This window comes from Nasonia vitripennis, chromosome 2, assembly GCF_009193385.2.
Source record: "Nasonia vitripennis strain AsymCx chromosome 2, Nvit_psr_1.1, whole genome shotgun sequence".
In the NCBI taxonomy this organism is placed as follows: domain Eukaryota; kingdom Metazoa; phylum Arthropoda; class Insecta; order Hymenoptera; family Pteromalidae; genus Nasonia; species Nasonia vitripennis.
Genome location: NC_045758.1, coordinates 24,190,311 through 24,206,800, shown reverse-complemented (window position 1 = coordinate 24,206,800; position 16,490 = coordinate 24,190,311). Strand labels below are relative to the sequence as shown.

General features: G+C 44.0%; 1 protein-coding gene across 7 annotated transcripts in view; it reads right to left on the bottom strand.

The window, feature by feature from the left end:
- Positions 1-16,490, bottom strand: part of LOC100117285 (obscurin) — a 198,578-nt gene that overhangs the window by 142,753 nt on the left and 39,335 nt on the right. The window contains exon 2 of one of the 7 annotated variants that reach the window (XM_031924322.2): positions 15,367-15,414. The exons of 5 other annotated variants lie outside the window; for them this stretch is intronic. The gene's annotated coding sequence lies outside the window, so the exon portion shown is untranslated. The remainder of the gene's footprint in view (positions 1-15,366; positions 15,415-16,490) is intronic. One more of the 7 variants, XM_031924321.2, reaches the window with a different exon arrangement.

Genomic DNA, 16,490 nt, shown 5'->3' with positions numbered 1-16,490 from the left:
GTCGGAGCGTAGGATCTAGGCCGGTGTCCAGCTGTGCAACGGGGAAGGGGAGGGGGTAGATCAATCTTCAAGAGACGGATCGGTCTCGCGAGTGATGTAAAAGGTGAGATTTCGAACACTTGAGTTAGCACGTTACAAGATTTTTTACATCGAGAAAGTTTGGGCGTTTCAATTGATATGGCTTGCGGTTGGGTTTTGATTGTTTTTACAGTACATGTAGCAAAAACAAGATTAATTGGCTTCACCGGCAATCGATTGGTTTGTAATTTGTATAACATTTGATACTTTTTGTATGTAACGTAACTTCTCGCCATTTATTCATAAAAATATCCTTGTTCTTCCTATTTTTATTAAAGAATGTTCGTCCGCAATACCAAACTTTATTTACAAATGGCATCCTTGAGAGCTTAGAGAGCAAAATAAAATCCACGAGCGACTCGAGAAAAATATCGAACTTCGCGAAAAAGACTGTATAGAAACAGGAGTTGCAAAAACTTCTGTACCTCGAACAGCTCGACTTGAAAAAAGGCGCATAGCGTCGATGCCGACGCCGCGGGCGATCGGCGCGTGTCCTTTTTGCGATAGAAATCATATAGCCTCTCTTTGAGCGCCAACACAGCGGCGGATGTTCCTTTCTTTTTAGACTTCTTTACTCGCGACGAATAAAAAGACGATTCCGCGAATATTTCTGACTTTACATTATTATCGCCGCGCCTTCGTCTTATAACACTTCGTTAGCGAATGAATTGCGAGTTTGCGAATTTTAAATAGAATATTAAGCTCCGCCAAATAATTCGAAATCGCAAGTCATATCTTCGTTTAGAAACTACGATGTAACAACTTACGTGATTGTCATTCGCGTAACAACCCTTCCGCGGGTAAACTATGAATTTATCGTGTCCCGTGGAAGGAGAGAACCAAACGCTAAACTACCAAAGCTGCCATTCCACGCCACACATTCCACAAGAACTTTAACGCTCCCGTCTTCAACATCAAAACACACACATACACACATACACCCGAAGTTTGTACAAAGCGGCCTATCTCTTGCAAAACATACCCTCTCGCGCTCGCTAATGTCACATTTCCCCTCGGCAGCCTCCCGGCGCACACTATCTCTCTGCCAACACACGCCGGCGTAGATACAAGCAGGACGTGCGCGGTAATGCAGCTATACCTTACGTATACGGCCGATTTCTTTAGAAAATCTCTCGGTGGCCCGAATTTTATTATAATTACTCGCTGACTTTACGGCCGCCGCGCGAGTCTACCGCAGGACCTGTCGTTGCTGCGCCGGCACGAGTTTAGGGGAGGAAGTTCGCATGTAACGTGTGCGGGGGAGGCGAGAGATGCTGGTGAAAGAAAAAGAGTCACGGTATGTATAGCTCTCCAAGAGGGGAAGAGGGATATATTCACGATTATCGCGGCGGGATGAAAGAGCGAGATGCAGCACACAATGGGGTAGAAAGAGAAAGAGAGTATGTATGAGACTGGGGAGGAGAAGAGCAAGTGACAGAGATAAGCGACCTGGAAAGAGTTTAACGGTTATTTTTTAGCTCCCTTTAGGGAATATACCCGCGCGAGCGTGCGCGCTTCGGCTGATAATATGCAGATTAACGTAATTATGCAGCGTAGTTTCTTAACGGATCTTTTGGGATATTTATTTGCGGAATCGAGCAAGCAAAAGGGATGTGGTTAGATGGAGTAAAGCTATTATGCATTATTTTCCTATAATATTCCTTGATTTTAAATAAAGTTCATCGGTATTATTCAAGTGGTAACAGTCAGATCCAGTCAGACGATCAAAATATCATCATCAGGTCTCTCGTCAAGCTTATTCATGCAGACATGTTGCAGTGTAAAACCAGCACGATAAATGCATTACCACAACCATTCTTGAGGTCTGAAGTAAGCGAAACTCATGAATGACTCCACGAATGACTGACAGCCAGATGAATATGAACATGGTACCGACGTATTTTATCGAACAGAAAGTTTACGTATAAATTAAATCCCCACACATCAAGTAAGACCCTCTTGAATGTTTAAAATTTACCTGCAGAAGCTGTCTCATCCAGCAAGCCTGTTGAAGATTACCGTAAATTAAAAGAAGATGAAGAAGCAAAGCCTTTCCGCAGCAAAACTACTGCCCCAATGGATATCCAAAGAACATATTCCTCTCCTTTGACCCACATACCCTAACGCGTCGATGTAAATCGAAGAGTCACGCTCGCTGCAGCAGCAAGAGAACCTCTCGCCCTCTCTCTGTCTCTCTTTCCGTGCCATCACGCACAAATCGGCTGGCCTCCTCGCTTTCGTTTCATTTTTTCTCCCCTCGCGCGCAAACAGCCGCCGCACGAGCGTATACAGCCATAACATCGGTACACACGCAGAGTCCGATATCGACTTTACGTCGGCGAGTTGCTGGCTCGCTCTCTCTTTTTCGCGGCGGCGGAGCGAGACGCTCTCTTGGCTTGCCGCCAGGCCTGTTTCCATCAGATAACAAATTCCTAAGCTTTGAGAGAAAGAGCGCAGCGAGAGGGTGTACACACGCCGTAAGCCTATTTGTGCCCGGCCGCCTTCTCCTTTTTCCCTCTTTCAGTCTCTCGCGGATAAAGTAATCCTCCACGTCTTTTTCCGTCTCTTTTCTCCGTGCTCGCTCTCTCTTTCCGTAATGCGTCTCTGTATAGTGTACTCTCTCTCTTTCTCTGTGTCGTATCCGCGTACATCCCATATACCCTCACACTGCGTAACAATCGAAAGCCAGTCAGCTGATGTCCGGAGTATTGGACCACTCCAACCTCGCGTTTCTTTTGTGTCGCCGCGAACTCTATACATATTCAGCTCTGTACGCCAGCGTGGTTTCGTTTATTTTTAAAAATCTTATTAATATTGAAATTGAATAACCCGACCGCGCGCTCGCGCTAACTACCGTCCGCGTGTGTATGGAAATAGCGCGCTCGAAATTTTCAGGCCTTTCTTTTCAACTTAGATGGAGAATGCACACACGCGTGTTTTGTTTTCTTTCTGATTGGAGACGCGCGCGAGGCTTTGTTTTTCGATGTGAATTTTCATCTATTTTTCGCTCGCGCAAGTCGCAGAAGTAGTAGATGCAGCGGGAAAGCGAGAGAATCGTCGGGTTTGCTAAATATTAAGCGCGAGAGTGTGTGCGCGCGGCCGGAAAAAAGCCACGGACGCCAGCGCGTTTCTTTATTTTTCCTCCGCTGACGCCGACTTGTTTTTCTTTTGACGCTCTCTCTCTCTCTCTCTCTCTCTCTCTCTCGGCTGAGCGCACTTCTTTCAGATAATCGGGGGAAATAGAATAATAAGATTAACTACTTTGGCTTATGCGTGTGTATTTGGAAAATATATCTTTGCCACATGACACATATTATTTTAGGTGTCAAATGTTTCTTGGAATTTGGGGTAATACTTATTTTTCAGTACGAACGTGGTGATAAAATATTTCAATTAAATTGTACAGACTGTAATTTCTCCGATAACTTTGCACTCTTTCACTTATTCATTTTACTGCACGTAGAAACAATATCGCGAGCCTATTAATAACCTCGGCGCTACTTTATTATTCTCATCGCGATCTTCTGTCAGATCTGTCGCGTCAGATGAAAATGCAGCCCTGTCGCTTCCGTAGCAATTTGTTGAGACTTACAACAGTGTTACATGTTCGCCAGCATTCATTTATCACATTATTCACTACTAATTTAGTCTGATGTTCGATCTAACTTACGCTGGCATCGCCACTAATTCGCCAGCGAGCTTTATACGAGCAAGTTGTGCACGCTGTGTCATACTATACTTGCGCAGCTCATTATGGCTATTCATTAACTCTGTTTCCTTCTCAAAATTAATTTCCCTTGCTTTATCATTAATGACACTTCCATTCGAGTGTAACATTGAATGTATCTATTTTTTGAACCAGCACACTTTTCTCTTCCGTCAATGCATTATTTGTATAATCTCTCCGCATATCTGTGTATGTGTATAGCAGCATCTATTCGAACTTCTCGTATACGATTTCATTTTCAAGCACAGCACTTCCGGCAACTTTTTTCTCTTTCTGCTGAGCAGCATGAACTGAAACTCGCTGCGACATTGGCACTCGCCGTAGTAGTCTCGACATCCTTGCCTATTATCCCTCTTCCAGCGACTGTCCTGCGTATTGTGTATGTTTCTAGACGTGTATTCCGATGTTTCTCTCGACTCTCCATTTTACCGGCACCACATTTTTATAAGCCCCGATACAGCCCGATCTCGCCTTCGCCTGAGATATTACACCTGAGATAATCGAGGGTCCGCGTATCCGCTGGACAGACTTTATCTGATGGGACGAGGTCTGTATACGTTACCCCTAACGTGTTTGTTACGTTTATACACCGGTAGAACACTATTCGAATAAATCTTTAAAAGAACAAAGAGAGCATTGCAGCACGTCGATTCATCACTCAGAGGAAAAAAACCAGGATCGTTAAAATCGTCAGCAACTTATTTCGTCGACCGCGCGCAAAAAAGCCGCAACGAGCAATCGCCTTAAGTATATGGAAAACTTTATTTCCACCTCGTTGAAAAATGCGAATCAGCACTCGCTCGCTACTTTTTCCGGCGCAACGAGATACGGGGAACAAAAGCGCGACGAAACGACTTCCTTCTTCTCTTTTCCTCCCTCTCCAATGTAATACCAGGTCATATACGTGGCTCGTGAAATTACGCTCCCGTTTGTTTCGTATTTTCGATAACATTTGCCCGACCTCTCTCTCTTCTTGGCGCAATAAGCGCGCGCGCCAATTCTTTCGATAGCGCCGGGCGACAATTTTAAACGTCCCAGTAGAATAAGGTCGTCGTCGTCGTCGTTGTCTAGCGCGCCCAGACATAATAAAATTTTATTGCCAGAACGGGCTATAACAATCTTAGCTCCGATGATAGCCTGGATTCCGCTTTTGCTCGGGGAAATATTTAAAATTTTCCAGATTGTGCTTATTTGTGTCCCTGTGTATCGATGAAGAAGATTACAGCAAACAGAGAAAAAAAGCACGAGCCTGTCCACAACTGTATCAACAGCTCGCACTGTGTGTACACGCAGCTCGAATACATATCGAAAAATGTGAAAAAGCCAGTCTACGGCTGGCAAGCGAGCTTTTCTCCCTTCGAATCGCGGCATATCAAGGTAGTTTTGCGAAAGCTCGCGCACAGCGCATACAGCAATCTTGACTTTCCGCTGAGGCAGCGGCAACGGATATACACGCGGCCGACGACTCGTGAATGGGGTTGTTAGCAAGTGCCACGATGCCGAGAGCCCAGTGCATCTCTTGATGCGAACTCCCTCGCCGTTCCCTCTCTCGCTTCCCCTCACCCCCTACTCTCTCTCTCTCTCTCTCTCTCTCTCTCTCTCTCTCTCTCTCTCTCTCTATTCCAGGCAGATAGCAGGGAATGTAACTTACTTGAGAGAGAGAGAGAGAGAGAGAGAGAAGGAGGACAAGGACGAGTAAGTGTGTGCGAGTGTGATTAATTTGCCTAATGCCGCGAATTAGCGGAGACACGGGCGAGACACGTGTAAACGTGACGTGTCACCCCCGCCCGCTAGTATTTACGTCTCTATGCGAGGCGCGTGCTCTCAGCGACCTGACTTTGTCGCGAGAGCGCGCGGGTCGATTCTATAGTCTGAGCAGATTACGCGCGATGAGCGCTAGACTCGGAGCACGATTCGATCTGCTCGATGTAAATGGAATAATAGGTCTTTGAGCTGCTCCTCGTTTATATTCGGTTCATTTTTCGTATACGCGAAACGATTGATTGGAACTTTTTGAAAATTCGATTCGCGTTTTATCCCCGCGCGAACGCGAATAGGCTATTTCTGCAGTGTGGGGAGGTATTTTTTTATTCCACTCATTTCTTCTTCGAGAAAAGCATTTTTTAGTACCGAATCTCGGATTCCGGTTACGCTAGGGATTTTCCTTTCATTGTTATTCAATCGGCGCCCTCACAGTTTGCATAAACTATGGATGCGTATACATCCTCTTTTCACCCTTCGCTCTTTGTGCGCGTATGAAAGCTCCTCAAAAAAAAATCGTTCATCGAACGAGCTCCCATTGTATCGAAGCCGCACAACGAAATTAAAAGGAATAAATAGCGCTAATGCTCGCCATAGATATCACTCCGGAAAAAAAGTACAAGATCGTCGTGGGGCCATATAATAAGAACAGTAGCCGACTTCCGCAACAGCGATAAAATGAACGATCGTCGCGTCAGGCTCATCGATAACTTCGCCCCCGTTATAGCGTAAACGCGACGCTTTTCACGATTCCGAGCGCGCGCTTCCGACTAATATCGGCCGGGCTCTCGCGTTTTAATTGCCGCGCGGACTCGCCAGCCTCGATTACGCGCGCGGCTCGCGTTAATTTGTCCGAGGCACAATGCAGCGCTCGTACGTGTGTCGAGAGCTCGCGGGACTATTGCCGGGCACACATAGAAGAACGACGGCTTCCTTCTAATTCGAAAATCTGCGTGAGAAGGGTCTGATGGCCGAATGATGCTCCTATAATAAATACGGTTGCTGTGGGTGGGATGGGTAGATTGATGGCGAGGAATCACGATGAGTTATTATTTTTTTTTTTATAGACAATACTGGTGATGGGAAATTTTTCATCTGAGTTTAATATACCAACGGTTATAAGCTTATGTTTATGTTTTACCGGAAAGCTTTTTGGTAGAATTATCGAATTAAAAAAATTGACAAACATTTGTATTTGTTATAACAGTGGTTTTGTTTTGTTTGTGTTGTGCTCGCAAATCTACTTTTATGACTGGATTGTACGAATTTTATTTTGAAATTGTTGTTATAAAATCAAATCCAAATAGTAGTTATTTTAAAAATAATTTTAAACTTTACCCACATCACTTATTCAACAAAATCATTTGTTCCACACATCACAGTCAAGTCATAATCTTGACGATTTTCCAATGACATTTATATTCGAATCATTCGATATGAACCTCTGATATATCCTTTAATTAATTCAAATAATTCATATAACCAAGCTCATATTGATCCGAACATAAGTCGTCAACAGACTTTTTCCACGGGTTAGCGACCTCGTCTATTACTCTGTCCCCAATCACTAAAATAAATCCTTGATTAGCATATATTTGCCTAAAATATACATCAGTTTCTTCATATACATACACACACATTCAGCGCACGAAATCCTTCGCATCGCGGACAGCAACTAAATTTAGCAATGATACATTAAGCAAACAGAATCCGACCGCGCTATTTACAGACCATCGACGTAGAATACAATAGCCCCATCGTGCAATCAACCGCTGAACAATATCGGACAACCGTATAGCATTTACAACTCGAAAACAGAACGAGGTGGACTTACCAGCGGCAGAAGAGGGGCAGAGCCGTCTACCAGCAGAGATATAGCCAATACAGGACGGAGAGCATTCTAATTTGCATGGTAACTAGCTCGGCGAATTTTCTCGTTAATCGTCATCGCGCACAGCCGATTTTCGCGTCGAATTGAACATTACAAGCGGTTTATCATTAGAGGGAAGCGTCAAGAGTCGTCGATTAATGCGATTACTGGGGATAATTCGATGTCTATAATTGCGCAGTTGGATTTACAGTGCGGGCATGAATCGAAGGAAGCGATTGTTTCTCTGCTTTTCGAGGCTATTTTGGATTTGTAAATAAAGCACACACGCGAGAGAGATTCGCTTATTATTCGCGGGGTGGAGATATTTCATAAAGTTTGATAAATCATTTTTAATTGGACAGTTAATTAATGGCCAAGCGCGCCTCGAACAACGGCAAATTGCCCGACAGCGAGTGTAAATTTTCGTAATTATGACGTCCTTTTTTGGAATGGCTTGACGTGTCGCTCATTCTGAACATTGTATACTCTGTTCTCGCTGCTCTCGGAACAAAACGTTTCTTCGTTAAAGTTTGATAAACATCATTGTACGTTCCTTCTTTAAATTTTTTCCTATCGAAATGCACTTCTGATCCTCACAAGTATCGAAAACGGCTCACGCAGCGCAATTTCGCCGTATAGAATCCCCGTCACCCAACTTGAATTGCTTCTCGCTCAAACTGTCGATGTCGCAACTAGAGAGAAAAAAAACGAAGCTCGCTGCGAAATCCTACTTTCCGGCTTATCAGCTTATTAAAACACTACGTCGCCAAGAAAAGCAAGAACTACAAAGAAGACAAAAAGAAAACCCACAGACTCACCAGCGTAGAGAGAAAATAGCTCAAAGCGACGGCGGTGCAGGCATCTCCGGAAAAGAAAAAAATTGAGGAAACGAGCCAATTAAACCGCGAGTGTAAACGACTCATTACCCCGGACACTTGAGCCTGTGGTGCAGAGCTCTCTCGAGAGTAGCTATACATTTGCTCGCGGGTACGTGCGAGTATACAGCTTGTCAGCGAAAAAATAGCGCCGATCGACGTCGAGTAGTACAGTTTGGCATTCTCGCGGCGATCGCGGCCTTTCAATATTGACGGAAACGAACTGGCCTCTATTCAAATGTTTGCGCACAGCCTCGCGGTACTAATTTTGTCACGCGCGCGTTCGCTTTTTTTTCGACCAAAACGAGGGACGCGAACTGATGCGGGAAATGAAAGTGTAATCGGTGCGATAATTGCCAAGAGTGAGCGTCCGATGAGCTTTGATGGCGAGAGCGGATGTAAAGCGCGAGGTATGGACAAATATGGAAATTTCGTTTATCACCCACAGTGTGTACGCTGGAACACGTGTGTGCGGGTAGCGAATGGGACTGTTAATGCCGTTAGATGTGTGCGGAATAAAAGAGAATATGGAGGTGATGATGACGGAGCGGTCGAGATTAAAGAATTTGATTAAACGCTAGCGGTCGTTGCCGACTCGAGATTGGCATTGCCATCGGAAATAAAGTTGCACTTTGCCTGCCCATCGCATGAATGAATACACCTTCAAAGCCGTGACTTCTATGTCATGTCAGAAATCTCATACGCGAACGGCTCGCCAATCGAATAAAATAATGCCCACATTCGCCCGAAGCGTGAAAACTTCTCGGAAAGTAATAATTTTCGGGGGCGCAAAGTCGACAAAAACGGCTGAAACTGCCTTTAAAACCGGCGCGCTGAAACTTCCGCGCCAGGCAACCACCGGCAACGCGACCTCTCTCCCTACGGGCTTAAAAGCGAGAGCCATCGTTATGCCGCAATACAGCCGCGCGACGATACAATATCGTCCTGCCACAACTTTAACTCCCCGTAAAACTCGTACGTATACGCCGCGAAAAAAATCCCACACCGAGCAAAAATAGCGAGAGGCGCGTGGTATTCCAGCGAGATAACGACGGGAAAAAAGGAAGACGAGTCGAGCTATAGGAAGAGCTTGCAGCAGCAGCTGCGTACATGCACACACACATACGCGAGCGAGAAAGAGAGGAGCAAACGAAACTGGGCCATCGATTTTCCATTGCACCCGCGGCGTCGGCGGAGAGAGGGTTATAACTTTTCAGCGGCGGCGATGACCGGATGAAAACCGCGCCATAATCAGCGGAGCTCGCTCATTTCGAGCGATGCGTTTCGTTCTTGGTATAAGCAGCTGTGGCTCTGCGCGCGAGCGCGGTATACCTCTATACTATAAGCGTTTCACTGATGGCTGCATCGGCGCTCTCGTGCCTCCCGCAACAGCTCAGTGGAGAGAAGTGCACGGAATGAGCGCATCCGAGCCGGGTATAGGTATATATAATTAAGCGTTTACACACGGCTGAATGCGCTGCACGATCGTCGACGCTTGGCGTGGGACGCTTGCGATATTTTGATAGCTGAGCGCAAGCTGTCGGCGGCTGCGGAGAGATCGGAGATTTTTTCGCTGTGATAGATTTACTGAATAGTTGCGCTTGTGATTGTTCGAGCATTAAATGAGTATTTGAATAAGGAAAACTGTTTCGTCGATCGTTTTTGAACGAAATCACTTTTCATTTTCAGGCTGTTATTTTTAAATATAAAGTAGAGCATGCAGACAGTGTTTTATAGTGTATAAGTGAAATATTTTCAGACAGACTTGGAGTGCAAAATAAATATTTGAATTTTATAAAATTGTTTTGAGAAAATTTTATTTTTGTTCTAAAAATGAAATGAAGTGAATATATATATATATATATATATATATATATATATATATATATATATATATATATATATATATATATATATATATATATATATATATATATATTAATAAACCAAATATGGTTACTCAGCATTTAAAATAGTATTTAAGCAATCATAATTTTTTGTTCTAATAGAAGCAGTTTAACGATATGAGTTAAAATTAAATTAATCTTGATAATTATTTCCAACTACCTAAATAGCTCATCCAATTATCGATACATGTTCCCGTTGGCAAATTAAAGCGAAGCTTTCGTAGCTACTTCCAGATGACTTACTCCGTTGTCATAGTTACGCAGAAAAGCACAAATATACTTTAATTCACCTGTGCATAATTATTTCAACATTGACCACGGACAAACGCTAATTAAAGCTGTTGAACTCTGGCTAATTGATAAGAAGAATTCCACAGGGTGAGCGAAAATCAAGTATACGTACTTATATATATTCCTTTTTTCCTATATTTGATAAAGCTGATTTAAAACCATACCTCATTTCATTAAATGGTCGAAAACGAAGTATTAAGAAATTCTTTTAAATAAACCAATTTAAATAAAGTTAAACCGAATTTCAAAATAGCATAAATTCCTTTTCAAAAATTGACGACACACCTTATATCCACATTATTTGATCCACGCTATAATTACAAGTGCATCGCGTTCGTCGAAATGATTATTTCAGTCTGCAGCCATATCCAACCGATGAAATATTCACTCGTAACGCAATCGATCAAACTTCACCCAGCAGTGCATTGGCTAATTCATCGGCGCGTTAATGGCAAGCTCGAGTTAAAAATTAACGCCACTATTCGAAAAACGATCTAATTCAGCTCACCCAGTTCTACAAATACCCTTTCTTGCTCTTACACACCGACCGCATCGTCCGTCAAAAACATCCCCGCCATTAATTCACGTCAGCCACGCAAACAACGAAAAAAATAGCGTGTAACCCTCGTTATGCACATATTGCGCGCTTCGCGTCTGTTTTCGCAAGATTCACCTAAATCACAGGCATGAGCGTGCATAACGTCATAAAAAGGAAATCCAAACGGCATTCCAAACTCTCTTCTGCACACACAAGAGCAGGTAGAGTGAAAAAAACGCGCGCGCGCACGCGCGTAAAGGGGGCCGGGATAGAGAATCCCGAAAAAGCGAGAGAGAACCACGCGCCGAGGGAGAAAGATAGAGAGATCTGTTCCGTTTCCGACTATCTAGCCAGCCAGTCAGCCTTCTGAATATTCAACGGCACTCGGTTCCCTTTTCTCTCTCCTAACTCTGGCTCGATGCTCGAAATCTTGTGTCGGAGAACGGCGTGTGTCCGCGCGATCGTGTTGATTTTCCGGATCGAGTTTTGATTCGGCCGGGGAGCTGAGGTGCGGCCCTTTTTAGGTAACGATTTCCGCCGACGTATCTATAGCATGCGGGTTTTACTTTTCGAGCGATTGGCCGATGCATCTTTAATGGGCGGAACTTAAGCTGCAGCGCGACAGTTATAAATTTAACGCGACCAAGCCGGCAGGATTACCGGTCGTTCGAGTTCGGCGCTGCTATATAACGCGTCGGCTGGCCTTTATATGAAGATTATGAACTTAGGATGGATTTAGCGGGCGAATAAAATCGGTTCTTTTTGGATTTGTCGAGGAATTTTTTGTCCGGATTTTTTCCCGCTCTCGTTCGTTCCTCTCGATTTTCATCAATCCTGCGCATTCGTCAGAGGAGCGAGGAAAATTGTTACTTCGTAAAAATATCAAAGCCGCAATTTCCACGCGGACTACTCTCGCCTCGCATCCGGGTATTTGATTTTTAATGCCCGAAACTCGACCGACGGATCCGCGAAAGTTAGCGGGCGCATCGAAATCGCGGCCGCCGTAGCAGTGCTAAAATCCCCGCAACTCCAAGGCAAAACGCAAACTACTAATTTCAAAGTTAACGCGCTCGCACTAGCCATCCACGCCCCCGCGACTCTCTCTCTCTCTCTCTCTCTCTCTCTCTCTCTAGCTGATTTACAAATCCGACGTTTTCGCTCTAACTTCAAGCGCCGCGTCACGCGAGCACAGCTTTGTAAGCCGGACAGCAGCGCCGAGCGCAAAAAGTACTGCTGCTGCATTAAAACTCCATCGTTAATTAACACGACGCGCTCTACTGTATAGCATGGCGAGTATTCCTCGAAGCCATATGTGACGCCGGGCCAAAAAGGAGACTCCAAAATCGCGATCGAGCTTCGGCCAAAGCGCATCCGCGGCTTTGAGCGCGCGACGCACAAAGCAAAACCGTATACAGCTCTCTCTCCCCATTGCGTAGACTTATGCTTTAATCGGGCAATTCGTCCGGTCTCCCGGGAGCGAGGATCCGCATGCAGACGTTCGAGGGAATAATTTGGCAAATGCATTCCCTCGATGCACGTGTACAGCGACGGAGCTTTCCTTCGTTCTCCTCCTCATTTACATCGTGCTTACATAATAGCCAGACTTGGGGTATTACTCGCCGCGCCCGTGTGTACGCGAATTCGCGCTACACGTAGCGCGAGCTTACTTTCCGCGAAGTGCCCTGCCGCTATGCGGGGATGTCGTTATTTTGTCCTCGCCGTAGCCGGGGGAAAAGCGTAATCGGGCTAAAGTCGCTAGTATTCTCGTATACCATTGGGCGAGAGCTTGTGTAAGGTGGAAACTTATGAGCTAGTAAATTTCGTTTAGTTCGACGAATTGATTTTTGCTCTTATTTTATCTTCGATAATTGGGCTTCATGGATTTTCGAGGAATTTGATCGAAATTCGAATTCGTCAGAGAAATAGTCGGCTAAACTTCCGTTTGAATTATAAGGTCATTACCAAATTTTTATTTTGATAAATAAATACGCTTTGTCGAACCAAATAACTCCAAGTCGTATAGCATACGAAAAGAAATGATACAAAATAATATCCGTCGTCGAAGTAAAAGTTTTCCATGCGCGGCTTTACACTCCTGAATAATACATTATATTCCATCAATGGTAAAAGCTCAGAAATATCAAAAAATTCAAAAATATCCAGGACTTCATCTTTCAACCAAGCGCATAATATTATTCAGTCAGCGGAGCCATTAAAATCTCCCTGTGTATGCGTCACTGAAAAACGAAAAAGGATTCTTAATCCTAAAAGTCGCGTAATAAAGCCAAACACGCTCGTGCAAGCGTATGCGCGCATTACTTTGCGCTTTCCATACACTGCACACCAGCGTACATCCACGGATATTATTTTACTCGCGACGCGCGACTCTCCCCCTCTCTCCCTCTCTTATTTGCGCGAAATGCACGAGCATACACGCACACGTGCAACTTCCGCAATTGTTATCCAGTACCGTAGTCCCAGAGTCGGGCTGCTAACTTCTTTCGCTCCGCAGCTGCATTAGATGTTCATGCGTTTTAATCTCCTTTGGGTGTGGGCATGCGGGGGGCTGAAGCGACACTTATTTTCCGTCGCTTTCAACGCGCGGAGTGTATGAAATTGTGATTAAAAAGAGAGTGCGATAAAGAACGGTTTGGTTATTTCGATTTTAATCGAGATCCGTGGTATGATCCATTGACTGATATATATTTAATTAAATAATCATTTAAATTCATGTCAAGTGCGTATAAAATTTAATGCTTTGCGTGAACGGATTTAAAAGATAATTAATGATTACTAAACGGTATGAGTTTTAACGTTGGAATGCGAATGTTCCATAATTACATATTATGATGACGTTTGAAATAATTTAAAAACGGCTGTTGTTTTTCGAATTATTAAATAATTAATAGGCTTTTAAAACTTTCCATAGAAAAAATAGATACATAAACGAGCGATTTTATGTAAAAAATGGGGTGCTCTACATGTCCATTGTGTTCATCTTCCCCTGAGGATTGAATTTTCAGCCCCTTTGCATCGCGGGTAAAATTGTGCACACCCTCTCGTAAATGCAAGCTGATCGAAAAATTATGAGAATTGGAAATATGAGGTTACCACCTTTGGTCTTTTAAATTCCATTCCAGCCGCTTGTTTAGCCTGTGAACGGAACAAGGGATTAATTTACGCGGTAAAAATAATCTCCTTGTTCGCAGTCTGGAATAATCGAGAGGCGATTTCAAGGGACGACTATAGCCAAGGGGTTAGAGAGAAAAAGAGGTACAACAGGTTCGTCGCAGCTAATCAGCTTAAGAGGTAATAACGGCGAAATGAATAATAGAAACTACCAACAGAAGGGCGATGGCGAAAGGAGGAAAAGCGAGAGACGAGAAAAAATATGATTACTTCGTTAATGAAGTTTTGCGTGCTTTTTGTCCTCTTCAAGCTTAGATTAACGAGAAAACATTTCAAGGTATCGAAATAGCCTGATAAATAACCTCAGAAATGCATGATTTTCGAGAGATAAGCCTCTGCGCCTGGACTCAGACCTGCGTGGTTTTTTGTGGATAACATTTCTGACATATACCGTAATGATAACGACATATCGCTTGAACAATAATCAACAAGGGCTGCATTAACAGGGGGTTCAAATCTAATAAATCGAAAGAATTATATTCATTTAAGTCTCCACAGATTATCTACGATTGAATCCAAGTTTAACTGCTGATAAGCGTCATTGCGCGTGACCGTGTTAACAGCCACGTAACAGGTACAAAAGCCTTACTTTCCATCTAACTGTTTCCTAACGCCGGCTCACGAAAGCTACGCTGAACGAGCTGGTCGGGCTCGATAATATCAGTTCTTCGAAATTTCTCCTACTCCACGTACCTGCGCTGTTTTCCCAAGTTCTGCCAAACTTATTTTTACTTCTTTTTCCGCATTTCTTTGTATATCTATATGCTTCTTTATACCAACGTAGAAGAAAGCCAAACTATTGTTAAATGCATTTCAAAATGACTCTTCTATGAAAAGAAGGTCGTTGGCTTTCGATGTCAATTAAATTTGTTTCTAGTAATAACATCATAGGATATAGAAAGATTTGCTCGATTTCCCACTTGTGCCCGTGTAGCACATTTCTTTTTTGACTCCTATGTAAGACGACACCATGTGTAAATACAAGAAGGCTTTTACGGTTTCTGTTTCAATTACTACGTTCAAACATAGCAAACGCAACTTTGTTCACATCATGCAGTTTCCAATTCTAGAACTTTTTCTCCCCCGAAGCTATACAAACGTGCGCCAGATAATTTTAAACCTTAACTCACGTAACTCGATCGTCGCGCGCAGCGAAACACATCCTTTGTCGCGCTCACCTGCAACAGAAAATGAGAGAAGAAAACGTCAATAGAACAGCAGCAGAGTACATCGAACCTGTACAAACTCCGGACAATTTGAATATCAAGCCAACACGCGACATCATGAACCGGCGGCCTACAGCTTCACATCTGACGCGTCCAGTTTTCTCTCTCTCTCTCTCTCTCTCTCTCTCTCTCTCTCTCTCTCTCTCTCTCTCTCTCTCTTCCGATGCCGCGTTGTGGGCCTATGCTCGCGCGCGGGGCGTAATTAGTGCGCGCGACGCGCTGCGTGTATTTCGCGACGCGATCCCTTAATTGAAACGGCCGCATCGCCGAGGGACAGGCGACTCTCTCGCGCATCCATAATCCGAGCAATCGCGAGCGGCGTTGTAGCTGGAATATGGGAATGAACGCGCGGCGCGGCTCTCAGGCTCGTAAATTCTTCAGAGGATAGGAATTAATTACGTTATATGCGCGGGGGGCCGCAAATATTCTCTACAAGCCCGCGCACACTATACTGCTCCGAAGTGTATAAAGATGAATGCGCCGAATTTAAATGTAAATGCGCGCCGGCTCTCGGAATATTGCTCAGTTTTGTTTTTTACGTTTGCCGACTCGACGTGTTGCGGGATTTATTTCGATTCGCGGAAGATCCGGACACTGCCCCGGTGTGACCTATTGGATATTGATGAACATTTTTTTTCTGTACAGCAGCAATCGATCAGATCGAGCGAATAAGTCGGGGGCTCTAGTTTTGACTTTATTGACAGGCTTATAATTCATATTTTCGTGTGCTGTTATCTCGTGGTTGCATGGGCTTCGATTCCTGGAATATAATTGCGGTTTCAAATTCTCGTATTTGTACAGGAGATTTCTGAGTAGAGGACCGAGCTGGTCGTGTGAATTTGTTGTAGTCCGGGCGCTGGTGCCGTCTGAGTGTAAAAAAAATCAATAATAAGTTTTCACAAAATACGATTTGCTGCGATTCTTCGAGCTGTTTTTCCCGTTCACTCTCGTAAAATCTGAAATTTCAACGATTTTTAACTCAAAAAGTATGCATTTTACGAAAAAAGTTGTATAAGAACACTTTCGAT